This window comes from Arachis stenosperma, chromosome 9 (genome assembly GCF_014773155.1).
Source record: "Arachis stenosperma cultivar V10309 chromosome 9, arast.V10309.gnm1.PFL2, whole genome shotgun sequence".
In the NCBI taxonomy this organism is placed as follows: Eukaryota; Viridiplantae; Streptophyta; class Magnoliopsida; order Fabales; family Fabaceae; genus Arachis; species Arachis stenosperma.
In genome coordinates, this window is record NC_080385.1 from 74,821,156 (window position 1) to 74,839,343 (window position 18,188).

The 18,188-nt window shown below is 37.1% G+C and overlaps 1 non-coding gene across 1 annotated transcript; it reads left to right on the forward strand.

The window, feature by feature from the left end:
• Nucleotides 1–215: 215 nt before the first annotated feature.
• Nucleotides 216–323, forward strand: LOC130953137 (small nucleolar RNA R71). The gene has a single exon (XR_009075310.1). It is a non-coding gene; the product is annotated as a small nucleolar RNA R71 (small nucleolar RNA).
• The last annotated feature ends 17,865 nt before the right edge of the window (nt 324–18,188 follow it).

Sequence of the window (18,188 nt, forward strand, 5' to 3'; positions counted from 1 at the left end):
ATCTCAAGAACTCCTTTCTTCTGACTAGTCCCATTGTTCACAGGATTCCTTTCAGAAGTGTACATGAATTGGTTATTTGCAACCATTTCAATCAATTCTTGAGCTTCTGCAGGCGTCTTCTTCAGATGAAGAGATCCTCCAGCAGAGCTATCCAAAGACATCTTGGATAGTTCAGAGAGACCATCATAGAAAATACCTATGATGCTCCATTCAGAAAGCATGTCTGAGGGACATCTTCTGATTAATTGTTTGTATCTTTCCCAAGCTTCATAGAGGGATTCTCCATCCTTCTGTCTGAAGGTTTGGACTTCCACTCTAAGCTTACTCCATCTTTGTGGTGGAAAGAACTTTGCCAAGAAGGCATTGACTAGCTTTTCCCAAGAGTCCAGGCTTTCTTTAGGTTGAGAATCCAACCATATTCTAGCTCTGTCTCTTACAGCAAAAGGGAATAGCATCAGTCTGTAGACCTCAGGGTTAACCCCATTAGTCTTGACTGTGTCACAGATTTGCAAGAATTCAGCTAAGAACTGATGAGGATCTTCCATTGGAAGTCCATGGAACTTGCAATTCTGTTGCATTAGAGAAACTAATTGAGGCTTAAGCTCAAAGTTGTTTGCTCCAATGGCAGGGATAGAGGTGCTTCTCCCATAAAAATCAGGAGTAGGTGCAGTGAAGTCACCCAGCACCTTTCTTGCATTGTTGGCATTGTTGTTGTTTTCGGCTGCCATGTGTTCTTCTTCCTTGAAGAATTCGGTCAGGTCCTCTAAAGAGAGTTGTGCTTTAGCTTCTCTTAGCTTTCTCTTCAAGGTTCTCTCGGGTTCAGGGTCAGCTTCAACAAGAATGCCTTTGTCTCTGCTCCTGCTCATATGAAAGAGAAGAGAACAAGAGAAATGTGGAATCCTCTATGTCACAGTACAGAGATTCCTTGAAGTGTCAGAGGAAAAGAAAAATAGAAGAAAAAAAGGTAGAAGAATTCGAACTTGATTAGTTAGAGTTCGAATTGTGCATTAAGAAGGAGTAGTACTCCATAAATAGAAGGATGTGAGAAGGAGGGAAGAGGATTTTCGAAAATTAATTAGAAAGATGTCAAAAACATTTTAAAAATTGATTGATAATTTTCGAAAATTGAAAGTGGGGAAGAATTAAAGTGATTTTTGAAAAAGATTTTGAAATTAGAAGTTAAAAAGATTTGGTTGAAAACTATTTTGAAAAAGATGAGGTTAAAAAGATTTGATTGAAAAGTTATGGTTTTAAAAAGATGTGATTGAGAAGATATGATTTGAAAACAATTTGAAAAGATATGATTTTTAAAAAAATATTAATGACTTGCCTAACAAGAAAAGATATGATTCAAACATAAACCTTTCTTAATAGAAAAGGCAAAAAATGTTCAATCAAATCATTAATTGTTGGTAAGTATCTTTGAAAAAGGAAAGAAATTGATTTTGAAAACATTTGATTGAAAAGATATGATTTGAAAAAGATTTGGTTTTGAAAAACTTTGAAAACTTGAAAAAAAATTGATTTTGAAAACAAAATCTTCCTCCTAGCACCATCCTGGCGTTAAACGCCCAGAATGGTATACATTCTGGCGTTTAACGCCCAAAATGCTACCTCTTTGGGCGTTAAACGCCCAACCAGGTACCCTGGCTGGCGTTTAAACGCCAGTCTGCCTTCTTCACTGGGCATTTTTGAATGCTCAGCTTTTTCTGTATAATTCCTCTGCAGTATGTTCTGAATCTTCAATTCTTTGTATCATTGACTTGAAAAGACACAAATTAAAAATATTTTTGGATTTTTAATAATCAAAATGCAACAGGAATCAATTAACAATGCATGCAAGACACCAAACTTAGCAGTTTGTGTGCTACTGACACTATATGAGACACATGAACACTCAAGTCAATAGAATTTAAAGATCAAAACAAAGAAGTACATGCATGGATTCGAAAAATATAACAAAAACATGCATTTGACACCAAACTTAAGATGAGACTCTAGACTCAAGCAAGAAACAGCAAATAGTTTTTTTTTTGGTTTTTATGATTTTGTAATTTTTTTTTGTGTTTTTTTTTTTCGAAAATTAAGTGGAAAAAGGTATCAAAATTCTTAATGAGAATTCCAGGAATCAGTGCAATGCTAGTCTAAGACTCCGGTCCAGGAATTAGACATGGCTTCACAGCCAGCCAAGCCTTCAAAGAAAGCTTCGGTCCAAAACACTAGACATGACCAAAGGTCAGCCAAGCCTTAGCAAATCACTGCTCCAAAAGCAAAATTGATGAAAATCAACAAGCTCTTGTGGTGATAAGTTGAAACCTCGGTCCAATCAGATTAGACATGGCTTCTCAGCCAGCCAGATTTCAACAAATCATCATGAAACTCTAGAATTCATCTTCAAGAATTTCGAAAAAAATAAATACCTAATCTAAGCAACAAGATGAACCGTCAGTTGTCCAAACTAGAACAATCCCAGGCATTGTTACCAAAAGCTTGCTCAAAACTTGAACAATCCCCGGCAACGGCGCCAAAAACTTGGTGCGCGAAATTGTGAACAATACTTTTCACAACTCTCATAATCCCTGGTCATGAACTCCAAAAACTTGGTGGTTCAATTCCATGGCATTACACAACTTCGCACAACTAACCAGCAAGTGCACTGGGTCGTCCAAGTAATACCTTACGTGAGTAAGGGTCGATCCCACGGAGATTGTTAGCATTGAAGCAAGCTATGGTCATCTTGTAAATCTTAGTCAGGCAAACTCAATTGTATATGATGATGAACGAAAATAATGTAAAGATAAAGATAGTGATACTTATGTATATCATTGGTGTAAGAGCTTCAGACAAGCGTATGAAGATGCCTTCCCTTCCGTCTCTCTGCTTTCCTACTGCCTTCATCCAATCCTTCTTACTCCTTTCCATGGCAAGCTCGTGTAGGGTTTCACTGTTGTCAGCAGCTACCTCCCATCCTCTCAGTGAAAGCGATTGCATATGCTCCGTCACAGCATAGCGGAATTCATCTGTCGGTTCTCAATCAGACCGGAATAGAATCCATTGATTCTTTTGGTGTCTGTCACTAACGCCCCGCCCTCAGGAGTTTGAAGCACGTCGCAGTCATTCAGTCATTGAATCCTACTCAGAATACCACAGACAAGGTTTAGACCTTTCGGATTCTCTTGAATGCCGCCATCAGGTCCTGCCTATACCACGAAGACTCTGATCTCACGGAATGGTTGGCTCGTTTGTCAGGCGATCAACCATGCATCGTGCAATCAGGAATCCAAGAGATATTCACTAAGCCTCAGATGCTTGTAGAACAAGAATGGTTGTCAGTCACCTTGTTCATGGGTGAGAATGGTGATGGGCGTCAATCATCACCTTCATCATGTTGAAGAACAAGTGATATCTTGGACAAAGAACAAGCGGAATTGAATGGAAGAACAATAGTAATTGCATTAATACTCGAGGTACAGCAGAGCTCCACACCTTAATCTATGGTGTGTAGAAACTCCACCGTTGAAAATACATAAGAACAAGGTCTAGGCATGGCCGAATGGCCAGCCTCCCAATGGTCTAAGATAGCATATAACAAAGATAGCTACCCCCAAAGTCTTTTTAATACAATAGTAAAAGGTCCTACTTATAGAAAACTAGTACATAGATGAGTAAATGACATAAAAATCCACTTCCGGGCCCACTTGGTGTGTGCTTGGACTGAGCAATGAAGGAATTTCGTGTACAGACTTTTTCTGGAGTTAAACGCCAGCTTTCATGCCAGTTTGGGCGTTTAACTCCAAATTTTATGCCAGTTCCGGCGTTTAACGCTGGAATTTCTGTAGGTGACCTTGAGCGCCGGTTTGGGCCATCAAATCTTGGGCAAAGTATGGACTATTATATATTGCTGGAAAGCCCAGGATGTCTACTTTCCAACGCCGTTGCGAGCGCGCCAATTGGGCTTCTGTAGCTCCAGAAAATCCACTTCGAGTGCAGGGAGGTCAGAATCCAACAGCATCTGCAGTCCTTTTTTGGTCTCTGAATCAGATTTTTGCTCAGGTCCCTCAATTTCAGCCAGAAAATACCTGAAATCACAGAAAAACACACAAACTCATAGTAAAGTCTAGAAAAGTGAAATTTAATTAAAAACTTACTAAATCATAACAAAAACATACTAAAAACAATGCCAAAAAGTATACAAATTATCCGCTCATCAGTAGCATGCATAGAAAACTAGCTTGCCATGAACATTAACTTGCTACTCTTCTTACCTTGGATTGTCAATTTCTATTGCATGATTATTTTCTTGCTTGGGGACAAGCAAGGTTTAAGTTTGGTGTTGTGATGACAAGTCATCATATACCTATTTTTCTATGCTTTTTCATACAAGAAATTGATGATTTGTGCTTAAATATTGAATGCTTTTGTGCTTAAATGATATATTTTCTTGATCTTTTAATTTTATAAATCTTGTAGGAAATAAGAAGAAAAAGAAGCAAAGAAGCACAAAATAAGCTAAAAAGGAGAAAAAAAGAGCTTTGGGGGTACACTTTGAAGTTGGGATACACTTTGGAGCCTTAGGCACGCTTTTAAAAGCGTGGCCCAAGACCAAATCAAAGGAGGAAGCAACCAGCATGCACACTGCCCTGCTCTTGCCAAGGGCAGGGCAATATCGTGATGAAGCAAAGTGAGGTTGAAGCAAATTTTCGCTAAGTTAAATTTGGGGCGCTTACAGCATGACCATGCCTACTTCAAAGGGCTATAACTTGAGCTACAGATGTCCAATTGATGTGCTTCCAGCTGCGTTGGAAAGCTGACATTCAGAGCTTTCCAACGATATATAGCAATCCATATTTGACGTAATATTGAGGCATGAGTGAAAGGCATCTTTAAGAGCAAAAAATAAGCGAAAATAAACCAAAGTGCTTCCACCAAGGTTCGAAGCTGGAGCCTCACTCCAAAGCAAAGTAGCGCTCATTATTCTGCTCTGCCCTCTTGGAGAGCAGGGCAATGTCGTGCTCTCTTCATGAAAAATCAAGGAAAATTGCTCCCCCAAATGCTTTCACCAAGGTTCGAACTTGGGACTTCACCCAAGAACAAGGAAAGCTTTGCGCTGCCCACAAGGAGAGCAGAGCAACATTCCTTGGCACGCACATGGGCATGCATGGCACACATCCTTGGCATGGCCAGCAGCAAGCACGCATGGGCAGGGAGGCAAGGCGCACCATGGCAACATTGCCCTGCCCTCCACAAGGGCAGGGCAGCATCCTGATGCCTATCCCACACTTGGCACACAACATACTTCATCACACAATTTTCCTGCTCTGCCCTCCACAAGGGCAGGGCAGCCTCCTGGGAGCAAACAATCATGGGCCAAAAGTTCAACCAAAATTTCATTTAAATTCAATTCCTCACCAAATTGAATCAAGGCCAACCAAACCCAAATCCAAAGCAAGCAAAGCCCACTCAACATGACTCAAAGGCACACAGAGAAGCTAGATTAGAAATTTCATTTTATGAATTTGTTTTTAATTTCAATTTCATTTTATTTTTATTTTGTAAAAAGCCTATATAAAGGCATCACTCTCATTTCAAAAAAAAAAAGCTCAATTAGGAGGAGGCTAGCTCCACTAGGGAGCATTAGGATTTGAAAGCTCTCTCTCTTAGTTTTCATTTCTGTTTTGAATCTTGGATTGAGATTGGAAGGAATTCTGTTTTCATTCTCCATCTGCAACATCTCTGCTTTGTTCTTCTGCAAAATTTCAGTGAATTAAGGATTTGAAACAAAACTCTCTTTACTGCTTTCATCTTCTTTCCTTCTGCAATTGTTCTTGGTTGGATCTAGGAAGGAATTGAGATCTAGACTTGTTTTCTAGTCTCATTGATTCCCTGAGATCCTCACTTGTCTTTTTAGATTTCATATTTGCATTGAGATTTCTTGCTGATTTACTTCTCTGCTACAATTTCCTTCTCTGCAATTTTTACTTTCTGTTGCATTGCTTCCAATTTACTTTTAAGCAATTTAATCTCCCTGCAATTGTTCTAAGCTTGGATCTACTGCTTTCATTTAATTTCCAGCACCCCAGCCCCCTTTACATTTGATGCAATTTACATTTCTTGTCATTTAAGTTCTTTGCAATTTACATTTCTTGCTCTTTAAGTTTCCTGCCATTTACATTCTGCAACTTTAAATTCACTGCTATTTACTTTCTGTTGGCTACATTTCACACAATTCACTCCATGTTAGCTTGACTAAACTAATCACCCACTAAAGTTGCTTGATCCATCAATCCCTGTGGGATCGACCTCACTTTTATGAGTTATTACTACTGGATGCGACCCGGTATACTTTCCGGTTGGATTTGTGTGCTGGAAATTCGTTTTTCCGCAAAAACACCATCAGTATGCACACTCCATTTTATGCTCCCTGCTGGGTGCGTACGCACAGACCTGTTCGTAAGCACACATGACCCTATTTCACCTTAAAAATAGTCTTTTGTCTGTACGCACCAGACTATGCATACGCACATCGGTTTTCAACCTCCCTGCCGGGTGCGTGGGCACACGTTTGTGCGTGTGCACAAAACGCGTTTTTTGCGTGGGTTTTAAATCAAAAGCTTTAACGCGTGCATTTCAACCCCCTTTACCCTTCTTCTCTTCTTCGTACACCCTCAACCCATAGACCACCATTCACCTCCACCCTTCCCACCCTCTGTTCTGGCGACTCCTCTGTGCTGGGACCTTATGCCGCCACGACCTCTCCTTTTTTTCCTTGTTCTTTTCTTCCTTCCCCTATTTTTGTTCTCTGCTTCCTCGAGCTCTGCCTCTGCCCAGCCAGGCCCCAGCTCGCATTTTTTTGTTCCAGCACTGCACTATCACTGTGACTCCGGCACTGGCAACCTTACAATGCCGTTACAACCCCTCTCCCTATATTTTTCATCCATCATCAACTCAGGTTCCATTTTTTTCTTCCTCTATTCCATGCTTTTTTTGGTTAGTTTAATTGCATTTTAATTTTGATTTAAATTAGGTTAGGTTTAGATTGTTTATTTGTTAGGTTAATTGATTGCAATTGGTTGTTTGCTAATTTTTGGGTGGACAACTGTTGAAACTAGGTTGAATCTGATCAAATTATGCAATGCCCACCAACTGTTCGACATAATGCCTAAATGAGTTTTTTGTTTTAATTCATGTGTTTTGGCCACCATATGTCTTAAACTTTGTCCTTGTTAGGCATTCTAATCAAGAATCGTACACTTTTGAATGCTTATGATGGTGTTTGGGATTGAATTTCAATAATGCACTAGTTTATTACTTTGAGTTACTAGCACCAATTTGGTTTGAAATTTAGACCTGGTTACCTATTTGATGAATTTCAATAAGTGCATATTGAATTAAGTGACTTGAATGGAATTGCTTGTTCATCTTAATTTTCAAATCCAGAAAATCACATAATGAATTCTTGTTCTTTAATGTTTTGCACTTGTTTGAGTGACTTGACTTGATTTCTATCAAACTTGTCATTTTTTGCAATAAACACATTATTTGTGTGATTATTTCAGGATGAATAAGTAGTTTTCTTTTCATTATTGAATTGATTATTGTCTGTTGTGCTCTTTTATATTAATCTTGTACTTTTACTTGCACAATTTTAATGTCTAATATTTTCAGAATTCAATTCACTTTAGTTATTTGCCCAAGTTTATTTGTGCTTTAACCTTTGCTTACCCATTACTTGCAACCTTGGCTACTTAATTGAGGAATACATTGCTTCCTTATCACACCACACTCTTATAATGTTTTTCTCAATCAAGTGTTTATTTACTATTATTGGCGGCAAGTTTATATTGTAATTACTTCCTCTTTTGCCTTTTTGTACCATTTATCTTAGGATTCTGAATTGTACTTTATAAATTCTTTTTTTAGGATGCACCACAAAGGCAAAGAGTCGGCATCATCATCGGCCTTAACCAGCGGTCTCTCTTGTCCTTATGACTGCCCAAGTGACAAGTTGGATACATTTGCCAATGAAAAAGCAAAACTTCAGTTTAACCACCATAGGAAAAAGAGTATTTATTGGGAAAGGAAGTTAAACATTCCAGAGAAGTTTGCGAGTGTCTTCCATGATCGTATACCTTACTACAAATGAAACTTTATTGAGCAAGATCCAATGGAGATTAATGAGTCCATTGTGCAGAAATTCTATGAGAATCTTATGAGTTGGGATGCAGAAACAGTGTTCTTTAAAGGATAACAGCTATATACCTCGACTCAAGCCTTTGAAGCCCTCTTGTAGATTCCTTACATACTGCCTAGTCGAGATGCTTATTCGAAGATAAAGGTGAATGTGACTAAGGGAAAGATTCCCTTAAATCAGGTGCTGAAGAAGATTGGATTTCTTGAGGCCCGTTCCATTAGCATTCCATGTTCAGACCTTATTCCTGAGGCGAGGATATGGCAACAGATAGTGGCTGACTATCTGTTACCTAGCATGCACGCAACCCACATCCAAGTCCATGTAGCTGTGCTTCTTTGGGCTATCTTAGAGGGTAAGAAGATATCCATCTTACATCTAATCAGAGAGTCGATGTGAAAGGTGAACCAGAAGCAGAAACTCAGGATTCCCTTCCTACCACTTATTATGAGATTAGCCACAACAATTGGAGTGGAGAGGAGGCCGGATTATCTTATGTTTAGAGTCCCGAGTGGCCAACAATTTTTACCATTTGGGGAATGGGAAGAGTTGGCCAAGTAGGGCACCAAGAAGAGGAAAACAGCAGAGCCATCATAATCATCAGTGCCACCACCATCATCAGCGCCTACACCCTTCGCCTGACCTATTTATGAGTTGGTCCAGGAACTCTTACAGGAAGTCCGCCACAACAAGCGCCGCAATGCGTGACGTTTTCAGTGGGTGGCTGCAAAGCTCGAGGGAGGAGTCTCTGGCCCAGCTCCTGCTGATTCACCCAAGCCGGCAGCAGAGGAGGAGGACACCCAGGATAATGACATTGAGTCGATGATAAACCACTATTTTATGGGTTATCTTGTGCTCAATTGAGTGGTTTTTATCAATCCTTTGCCCACTTATTCATATGATTTGCATGTTTTACGATTCCTTCCCAGAATTTATTCTATGATTGAAAACATGCTTCTTTGGCTTTTATTTTCTTTTATTTTATCCTCTCTTATTACCATTAGATGCCTTGATATGTGTGTTAAGTGACTTCAGAGATTACAGGACAGGAATGGCTCAGAGGATGGAAAGGAAGCATGCAAAAGTGGAAGGAATACAAGAACTTGAAGAAACTGCAAAGCTGTCAACCTAACCCTCTCGCACTCAAACGGTCATAACTTGAGTTACAGAGGTCCAAATGATGCGGTTCCACTTGTGTTGGAAAGCTAACGTCCGGAGCTTCGATTTGATATATAATTTGCTGTAATGGCCGTACAGTTAGGCGACGTGAACGTGTGCTCCACGCGAACGCATTGCATTTGCAAAAATCAGCATGGCAGAATTCGTTTCCAGCGAATCCTGGGCTATTTCCGGCCCAGTTTCAAGCCTAGAAAACATAGATTAAAGGCTGCAAAGTGGAGGAATGAAGGGGACACTTCAGGCTATCATAATTCAATTTTAGGTTTTTAGATGTAATTTTTAGAGAGAGAGGTTCTCTCCTCTCTCTTAGGATTTAGGATTAGGATTTCTATTAGGATTATGATTGTTTCTTCATGCCAGGTTCAATAATTTATGTTTCTCTTCTATTTTTGTTTACTCTGAAGCTTTTATTTGTGTTTCATTTATGTTGCCCAATTGGCTTATGAATATTTTCCATGTTAGAATTAACATCTCCATTCAGTTTAATTTGAGGTATTCCAGTTATTTATGATTTTTATCTAGCTTTTTATATTCTTGGCTTTAATTGATTAATTGGTAACTCTTGAGTTGTCAAACTCATTGTTGACTGAAAATTAGAATTCTTCAAGAATTAACTTGAGTTCCAATAACTCTAGCCTTTTCCGAGGAAAGACTAGGACCTGAGGAACCAAACTTATTCCATCCACTTGACTTACCTTCATAGTTAGAGGTTAACTTAGTGGGAGAAAAATCCAATTCTCATCACAATTGATAAGGATAACTGGGATAGGACTTCCAGTTTTCATACATTGCCAAGAGTTTTATTAGTTATTAATTTATTAATTCTTGCAATCTATTTCTCTTGCTTAAAACCTTTTTCAAACCCAAACACTGATTTTCCATAACCAATAATAAATCATACTTCCCTGCAATTCCTTGAGAAGACGACCCGAGGTTTGAATACTTCGGTTTATAAATTTATTGGGTTTTGTTACTTGTAACAACCAAAACATTTGTACGAAGGGATTTTCTGTTGGTTTAGAATCTATACTCACAACGCGACTATATTTTTATAAATTCTTTACTAGCAAAAATCCTAACGTCAGCCGACCTTGAATATGGTCGTGTACCAATCACCGCAGCCCCCGCAGCAACCAACTGGAGGTGGAGATTCCTAGAGCCGTTCGTTCCCTAAATAATCATCCATGCACGGAGGACCGTGCAACGCTTAATTGTGGAGGAGGAGTCATTACTTTGGGGTGAAATCTCTCTTCTGAATAACTTTCCAATATATTTTGTTTTCTTGTAATTATGCTTTTATAGATATTTGCTAGTACTTTTGACTTTTGCACTACACACTTTTATTTTGGTTGGTTGTATATATCTTAGTTTAACTCTAGTTTTATTTCTAGAGTTGTAGTTTTACTTTAGTTGATATATATATTGCATTTGCATTTTTGATAGGTACATATTCTATAGATAGTAGTTGTGATTGGATGTTGTGATTAGATGTTGTGAATAGTATAGTGCCTAGTTCAATTTTATCCTAAATGTTCATGATGATTTTTGGATAGTGGAAATTAGGAAAAAAAACTAAGAATTTTTGAAATTGCATCCAACACAACATACATACATACATACATACATACATACATACATACATACATACATACATACATACATAGGAAATAATTTTGGTGAAAACAACAAAAATTTCCAAGAAATCTCATTTAGGGCGTTCCATTGATTTGATTCAGAAAATTCTTTTAAACTTTCTTGAATTGTTTTATGGAACATAGTAAAGAGCTAGAACAAGACACCAAGTGAGATTTGAGCATTTAAAGTGTGGTTGCATATTTTAACCACAATCCTCATTCTTGTGTTTGCTATGTTCCTTCTATGATTGTGATATTGAATTTGCTTAATTCTTTTTGTCCGATATTTGATGTTTTGAATACATTTAGCATGATTGAGGCTATTTTTGAATTAAAACTTACTAACCCATATAACAATTACCCTTGTATCTACCATTATAAACCACTTTTGAGCCTTTTAATTCTCTTTTGTTCTAATTGTTTTCACGTCACTAACCCTAAGCGAAAAACCAAGAATAACCTTGAATTGTATCTTTGATTAGCTTAGGTTGAGGTGTGTGGGGAAAAATTTTGGAAAATATTGGTAGAGAAAATAAAAGTTTATTTTGGGTATTCATTGAAAAATTTGGAAAATAGGTGCACATTCATGTGTTAATTTACTTTAACCATATGCATTTCTCATAGAAAAAGAAAACTAGAAAAGGAAAAAAATGAAATAAAAAAAACTTATAATAATAACCAAAAGGGGACAAAGGTTACCCCCCAAAAAAAAAGAAAAATGAATAACAAATGCATATGTGGTTTGAATGAGAAGAATGCATGAATGTTTTTAAAAAGAGAGGAATTGGATAGTTAGAATGAATTTTAGTGTTTAGGTTGATATAGTTTCGGTGGATACTGAAGCTAATCAAAGATTCAATCTCTTAGTCCACTTAACTATATTTATCTTACCTTAACCCTAACCTCATTACAATTCTTTAAAAATCTCATGATATGTATTCATGCATCAAGTACTTGTTGATTGTTAGATGAAGAGCAAATCATAGGAAGCTTGATTAGAGAAGACTTGAGTGATTAAACCCTAAACACTGAGCGATTAAAGTTTATACACATCCGGTAAGGGGTTCGATTGCCCAATTCTATGTCTCCACCTCTTATTTTGTGTTTTCTTGCAAGTTGCTTCATTCCTTTTGAAAAACTCGAATCAATTCTTTGGATTGTGATTGCATTGTAATATTTCTTTGTTTTGGCCCTATTGTTTATACGCTAGATTGGAAATTATTTTTTGTTTTTACCAAACCAAAAGGACATTATGGTGTAGATAGAAATAGATAGCATCCATTTAGTATACTTGCATGTATAGATAGTTTCATTCAATAATTTATTTTCCTTTTTCTTTTGTTTGTGATTAGCATGAAGTCATGCTATTGTTTAAGTGCAGAAAAATTGATGAGTCCATATTTGATGGTAAATTTTGGCTTGAATTGAGTGGATTTTATCACATAAACTCACATTTATTCACTTAAATAGCATAGTTTTGTGATCTCTTTCTAAATTACACCTAATTGTGAAAACATATTTTTTTTATGCTTAAATTAATCAAATTAATTCCACTTTTATTCTATTTGATGCCGTGATATATTTTGCTGAATGATGTCAGAGCCCATAGGCAAGAACGGCTAGGTAAAAGTGGAAGAAAGCATGCAAAATAGGAGATTTCATGAAGAAATTAAAGGAGATGCACGCATTGCAGTGTGCGTACGCATACAATCCTGTGCGTACACACAAGCGGCTATTTCATACATTATTAGATAGTTTTAGTTAGGTTTAGGTTAGTTTTCTTAGGTTTTCTCTCAATTCTCTTTTAGGGTTTAATTAGAGTTTAGAGTAGTATTAGCTCATCTACATTTTGATCTTGGATTTTGCTTGCCTTTATTGTAAGTAATCTTTAATTCTCTCGTTAATTACACTACCTTTGTTACAGTTTCTTATAGTTGAAGTTACTTTGTTAATATATCTAATTTTGATTTCTTGAGTCTTTTGTTGATGATTTTGATATTTTATGATTTATATATGTTTGATTGGGTTTCTATTGTTGATTTTGTGCATAGATTGGATATAGTTTTCATTATCTTTTGTAATTTGCTATGTTTTACTTTTATACCCACCAAATGTTTGTGAAAATGCCAATTATGGAAATTGAGTAGATTTGATCCCTTGACTTGGGAAATGAGTAACTAAGATACTAGAGTCATAATGTCTGATATTTAGTCGTAATTTTGGGTTGTTAGTTGCTCTTATTTCCACTAACGCTAGCTTTTTACTAAGTTAATTAGTAAGTTTGCTAGGATTTGTGGATTAAGGCCAATTATACTCGCTTAACTTATCCTCGATGTTAGGATTGACGAAGTGAGATTAAGTCATTGTAATTGCCATCGTTGTGCTTATGACAAGGATAAGATTCCTTAACTCTCATTCTCAACTCAAGGTTCTTTTATGCATTTATCACATTTTTACTAGTTTTGACCTTATTTTTCTTTAATTTGCATTAATTGTCTTTTGACCAATTGTAGTTCATTTATTCTTTAATTCTTTTAAATTCCCATTCCATGCTTGAAAACTCACTTATTTCACAACCAAAAGTGTGCACACCTAATTACTAGTCTGAGGAAAGACAACCCGGGACTTAAAACTCCCAGTTTTTATTGATTTTTATTTTGACAAACAAGTTAAAACTTTGATATAAGGATCAATTGTCGGTTTGGACTATGCTTGTGAGGAAATAATTATTTTCTATTGAGAACTTTTGAGCCGGCATAAATCCTTCTTCATTAGAAACTAAAGGAAAATCACTCGTTCATTCAAATTTTACAAGACCCTCTGACCATATTCGTTCAACATTTAATATTAACCAAAACTACCTTTTCCTATATTTTATAAATGTTCGGACTGAACCTCTGTTTAAAATTAAACTTTACCACCCTTAAGAGCTCCCTCATTTTCATAAATTCTCAATTTATCTTGATCCAAACTAGCACTCAATCAAGAATTAACCAAATCAATTAATAAATCAACCAAGCAAACAATTTCATCTATCCTATGCAACTCAGACCAATCCATATGACTTAAGAAATCATAAAAGTATATTTTTGATATCAATATCGACTTGTAACAACTCTTGAAAAGTAAAATAAGTTTAAGACAAGTGCCCCTACCTCGATTGTTAAAATAATAAGCCACAAAACATGTTAAGACCCTTTTTCTCCCGGCCTGCAATAATGGCAGCCGCAACGACAGCTCCATAATGATTCCGCAACAACAACCGCAACCCCAGTCACAAAATGCATGCACCAATACAAAACTATATGACAATTAACGTCATAAAAATATCAGTGACATATATCGAAATAGCGATAAAGAGCTTTCAGAATAAAACAACTCACTACACAAAGAGAAGAACCAAGAACGAAGTACGATAGCTTCAGAGATGACCTCCGGTGATGATAGAGTCGTCTTCCTGGCTTCCAGGCATAGTGACACAGCTAGAACAAAACCAGAAAGAGCGGCAGAAACCTCAGAAGAGGTCCGGAAAACTCCCACAGCGGCGGCTCTAACCACAATTATTCAACAGCGGTGACGACGACCACCATGATGGCTCCCTCTAGCACGTCCCCCTCATCCATGACTGCAATGGTTCTTGCATCTCCCTCATCAGTGACTTGGAAGCACAATAGTGACTAGCACGACAGTATGCAACTCCACTTTCCCCCCCTCAGCAACGGCGATGCGCGAGCTCCTCTGGCGGCGGTGATGCGTTGGTGACAGCTCTTCCTCTCTCATCATCGCACTCTCTCCCTCTCTCTCTCTCTCTCTCTCTCTCTCGGATTTAACTCGACACCAACGGCGGGCTGGGTGCGATGAAGCTGGCAGTAAGGTGGCATTTCCTTCCTTGAGCTCTCCTCATCCATGTGGGTGAGGTGATGCATATAAGAACTGCAATTAATTAACCGTTTAATTAATTAATTTTATTTTCCAAAATAGGTTCTAAAAATTTAGAATACTAATTAAAAAATTTAAATATGATATTTGGACTCAGTAGATTTTTCTAAATTGAAAAACGTAATTTTCTGCTGAAACATGCATAAAAATGCGTATTGGTAGTTTAGCCAGCAGTACCGGCTTAAATCTATCCAGTACTGTGTAAGAATAATAATAATAATAATAGTATAAAAACTTATTACAACATTTAAGATTGAAAACCTGGCACTAATTCTAAAGTTTTGGCCCAAAATAGGGCCAAATGGGCCAAAAACGCTAACGGATTAGACCAGACCCAAGTTAAGGCCAAGCCCAACCTACAAATACCCTAAAATGAAGCTTATTCCACCTCATTTATCACTTACACACCAAAATCATAACTGCATGAGTTGAGAAAAGAGAAGGGGGAGTGACTATTTACAATCAAGTTCCAGTGACCATAACTCGAGCTACGGTGCTCTGATTCACGTGCAATTTATGGCTGGTAAGGTTTTGAATTCTCTTCGAGCTCGTTAGTTCTAACAAACTTTTGCTGGTAAGGTTTTGAATTTTCTTCCCCATTCTGCATCTCTATTGGATTTTGTCCTAATCAATTGTGGGTAAGGTAAGCTTACTGTTATCCCTTGTGAAATTGTATATTTAGGAACCCTTTGTATTGATTTATAGAAAATTAATGTGTATAGCTTGAAAAATTTGATTGTTGATGCTTGTTGGAGTTGATTGGTGGATTGGTTGCTGCTTGGAGCTTGAGGAATTGATTAGATTGCAATTATTTTGGTGGTTTAGTGCATATTGGAATCACCCAAGGTATGATTTTGGTTTCTTCTATGTAATATGTAATATTTCTAGACACTTAGGCTAGTGGACCTTAGGATAGGATTGAATTGGTTGTTGAAATTGTTAAAATGATGATGTATGGTGATTTGATAAATTTTGATGATTTTGATGTGTTATGTTGTTGTTGCTGGTAAATGGTGTTGAATATTGAGATTGAGGATGAATGATGCTAATTATGATGATTGGTAATGATAGAATGATATTTGATGAGTGTGTTGGTTGAGAAATGGTTTTAGTATGAGGAACTTGTTGATTAGGATTGAGAATTATAAGGATAATGTATTGTAAGTAGAAATTTGGTAAGAGTAGTGGTTTGAGACAAAATGGTAAGTTCTGATGTGAATTGATGTGTGTTGTGATTTGGAGTTGGTTTGGTTCAAAGTTTTGAAAATTAGAGAACCTTGTTGGATTCTGTGAAACATGATTTTTAACAAACTTTGATAGATTATAACTTAAGCCCAAACATTGAAATTTGATGATATTTATTTCAAATTAAAGGTTATTTCAATAGCTTTAAAATGATATAGTGTTTGAGGAAAATAGAGTTTTGTAGAGGAAGTTATGAACATTCAAAGTTTGGTATTTAAAACTGAAATTCTGCAAATTTGAAAATTTAGGTTTGGTGAGGGTTGCTTATGCGACACAGTATACGTGACGTGAGCATTCTATTTGGGTTGGGCAGTTCACGTACGTGGGCACTGCATGTGTACGCAAACTACCAAAATTTTGACCCTTGCGTATGCAAGTTTCAACACACGACATGAGCATTCCATTCGGGTTTGGATACTCGTGTACGCGAATAGGGTGCCGCGTACGCGAACACCTAATTTTCCATGCATGCGTACGCGAGATAGAGGCATGCGTACGCGAGATAGAGGCATGCGTATGTGAGACCCTTGTTTGCAGAAGAATTGTTTTTCTTCGTTTTCAAAGGTTCTATAGCTTTCCAAACATTTTTTAAGTGCCATTTAAGAATACTATCTAGTACTTAGGTCCTAATATTACTATATATGAGTTTGTAATTTAGGGAATTTTTGGATGAATTTAGAAGATGGAGACTTAGCTTTCTGGAGTACTGAGAATGGAATAGTTGAATGAGATGGTGGAGTACTAATACACAAAAATCTGTATCACTACAATTTTTTCTCAGCAAGTATACCAAATTGTAGTCAAGTAAAAACTTACAATAGAGGGAGGTTGAATCCCACAATGATTGATTGGTTGAGAAACTTTAATTAGAGGAGTGTTCTAGTTGAATTAAGCAAAATTAGGTTGAGAATTGCAGAAATTTATATGGCGGGAAACGTAAATAGAAAGGAATGTAAATAACTGAAAGTAAATTGCAGAATGTAAGAACAGAAATTAAATTACAGAAACTTAAATGGGAATGGGGATGATTGAGCATAAATGTGAACAGCAGAAATTAAAGAATGGGAAAGATTAGAATGGGAAAGCTCATTGGGCTTAGGAGATGTTGCATTCTCCGGATCAAGTTCATTCTCATCTCTTCCTCAATCAATGCATTCATTGATCTCTTGGCAATCTTAGGTGATTGAATCCCAATGTCTTGGAAATTCAATCTCTCTAAGCTTGAACAATTGCCCAATTCCTTGAACGAATTGCTCATGGGAAGAGATAAAGTACGATCACTGATTATGCCACATGTTTTTCTAGATCACAGTATTTGTAGGATTATATGTCACTGTATCCATCCAACCCCCAACCCAGTCTAACATGGAAAAGTATTTCTAGCATGATTTCCTCATTCCTCTTTTAAGGTTCAGAGGAAATCCAAGTATGAGCAATTTCTCTTTCGAGACAATTTCTCAATTGGATCAAGATGGAAAGCTTTCAAGCAAATCAAGAGAAAAGAAAGAAGAAGAAGAATAAAAACAATTATTGATCCATTGAATTACAACAGAGCTCTCTAACCCAATGAAGAGGGTTTAGTTGTTCATAGCTTTGGGAATGGAAATTGAAATTAAAAAGTGCATTGCAAAAGTAAACTGAATTTATAGAGAGTGTTTTCAATCCTGGATCCCCAGGTTCCCGATCCCTTTCTAACTCAAACTCTCTGCTATTTATACACTTTCTTTCTTAAATCTTTAATTCTTGGATGTGGGCCTTGGCCTTTGTTGAAGAAAGTTAAAGTGGCTCTCAATGACGTTGAGGAGGGACGTTGGCAAACTAACGTTCATTCTCTGCATGGTGCCCAATTCTAATAATGCTGGAATCAACATTCATGATCAACGTTTATAGGAAAAGGTTGGGTCAAACATTGTGTAAAAAAATGATTGAGCATTGCCACTAACGTTTGACTCAACGTTGGTGCACCAGCGTTCATTCAGCCACGCGTGTGCGTCGCTCACGCG